Source organism: Notolepis coatsorum (genome assembly GCF_963971535.1).
Source record: "Notolepis coatsorum genome assembly, chromosome: 8".
Lineage (NCBI taxonomy): Eukaryota > Metazoa > Chordata > Actinopteri > Aulopiformes > Paralepididae > Notolepis > Notolepis coatsorum.
The window spans coordinates 116,136,530-116,139,360 of record NC_140172.1 but is presented as its reverse complement, the minus strand read 5'-3'; positions in this window follow the sequence as shown (position 1 = coordinate 116,139,360).

Below are 2,831 nucleotides of genomic sequence, written 5' to 3'. Positions count from 1 at the left end.
CGATAAACTTCAATCGGTTCGGATCCTTTGAATGAATGAGAATGTCAACAATCACGACGACACGTTGAAATCACTGACTGCGCTCAGAGAGGAGTATACAGCTAAATGCACGCACAGAGACAAAAAAGGTATGTATCTTCTTGTCTAACTCCAGGGAAGATGTTAAATAAGCTAATTTCCCAAAATGTTGGAGTTTTCCTTTAACCCTCAGGTAAGTCTAATGGGCGGCCTCACATCTGTGGCCCATTCATTGGTTTTAATGAGGCAGCGAGGAGGAGAGACTTGAGTATGAATGCACAAACACAGCTTTTAACTAACTGCTTCCACCATTAAGAGCCTGCGAGGCAATTAGGTCAGCAAACACAATGACCTCAACACCCCTGGATGTAATATAGGCAACACACACAGCACCCTTTTAGACAGCCACGTATGCTACCCCTGTGATAACGAGTTTCACCCCGAAACACTAGGGAACCATATTGGAAGGCAATTGTTTCCCTACATTTATTACTCAATGACAACTGCTCATTTCTGCTTCAAACGCACCTTGAGAGGAGGGGGAAGAGGAAGATCTTGCACAATAATCTTACTTATAAGAGAATCACAATCTATTGATCAATGACATATTCAAACGTACCTGGATTTGAACTATGTATATATACTTAGAACCAACCAACATTTTTTACAAGATATTTCAGTCCCAGACTGCACACAGTATAGACGGGTTTCTTGTTTATAAACATACCGGGTTCGAGCCAATCAGCAATACCCGCTGAATCACGTGACTGAGTTTCCCCCTACCTGCGCGAGCTGCTGCGCTAAAAAAGTACAATGGGGCTATATGGAGAAACCATGACACTCCCCTGACTAAAAGTTGTTTCAAACGAAAACGGCTGGATGTAATTTTGCCAAATCATCATGGCTGTGAGTGTGAGTCTTTCGCCTTTTACATACAGTATCTAGTTTTGGCACGGATTGATTGTTTAGATCGCTAGCATGGGTAACAAATGCAAATATATTGTAGTCTGCCCCGTTGTTCTGACCAGGATTATGTTCTTTTTTGCCTCCTTGATGTGCTCGCACACCCAGTCTGACGTGGACGAGAAACCCGTCTATACAGTATATCAACCCTAAAGCACACCAGTGGTAAATATGTCTCTGATCTCCCCCCCCCCCCCCTTCCCTTCTCCAGCTGTGGCTGATCCCTGGCTGGCGGCGAATCAGAATGATGTTGCTGCAGAATCCCAGAAAGCTGAATCAGTCTGTCCCTCCCGTGGACCAGGCGAACAATGAAGACTCTGTAGCCCCGGACAAGAGACCGTCTCCGGCTTCAGTCATCGCTCCTCCTGGTGCCCGATACCTCGGTGGCCACTGGAGTTCTTCCACTGCTTTGAGGAGCAGGACAAGCTGACTCACCTCTCTTTCCACCGGGCAGATCGACTATGTCACCTCTCTGCGTTCCAGTGCTGGAGGTCTCAGCGGCGAGTGGCACCCATCCGCCGTCATATGCTACGCAGAAGGCACCTCCCCTTGACATCCTGTTGACGTCTCTGCGACATCGTTGTGAGGATTTCAGAGCGCCTTCATTCTATTCTTTTATTTAAATATTTATTTTGCCCTGGGAAATATCACAAATAGAAGTATTCTACTTTTCAGCAAGGCCCTGCTTCACACTGAAACAGTTACACACTAAGTAAAATCTTCTAACTGAGCAAATCCATTGGGGCAGTTTGGGGCTGCATGCCTTGCTCAAGGACACTTCAGCAGTGGTTATTGAGGGAGGGGAGAATGTTATTCATTATGGTTTCAAAACAGTTTTTAGGGGGCAGTAAGACTACAGTAGTTCATTCCACAGCAGAAAGATTTGCCAATTTGCCTAAACAGCACTAAACACTCATCTGTGATTTGTGCTCAGGCAGACAGAAAATAGTCCCCCACCATAGTCTCTAACCTTCCCTTCAGATTTAAGGTTTACACGTTTTTCTTTTTCATGGGTTGAGCAAGTTTCATGACCATGGGTCCTGGCAAATGAGCAAATGAATGAGCCAAGTTTTCTTTTTGCAAACTGGACAAAACATTCACGAGTAACACATCACTTCCTGTTTAACATGTGTTTCCCAAAATTGGATTGCATCTGGTTGTCATTTGGTTTGGCCAATCAAGTGTCTTTATACAACGTTTAAAGACGGTGATCAATGGATGCAACACGTGGTCCGTGGGAACCAGGAGGTGCTGGATAACGTTTTAAATGTTTTCATAATCAAATTGGAAGAAGAAGAAAAACAACAACAACACAACAAATAAGATATGACAAATGACTGTGGTGGTTCACAAGGAGCCACATCTCTGGGAATACATGACTGTTTGCCAAATGGGTCAGGAGATACGCTTGTTTCACCATTGAAGGTTTGACCTGTCGGTGGCGCTAGAGGAAAGGTCATAGGGTCACAGAATTCGGTGTGTGGATAGAGGCTATCGCTCTCCATCAATATGCCAAATGTATATATCAAATCGAATAAAAAGAGACCACCCAGTTTCATGGGGTGCCTGAAAGTATCCACTATGGAAAAAGAACAAAGAGTAAAACCAACACCTTCGGCGCTTGCTCCTAACTACAACATTCTACATTCAAAATAGACCAAAATACGTGAAATTCCAACACTCTACAGCTGAATATGATGACGGAGCAGTAAATTATTGGATGTGTTCATAAGCCTTTTTGAGCAGGACACATTTTCCCCCAATATCTCAAGGTCAAACATATAGGCTGATGTTTTGTGTGTTGGCGCTCTGGAGAACTCTGACATAGAGCAGCCACACTCTGTTAAAAC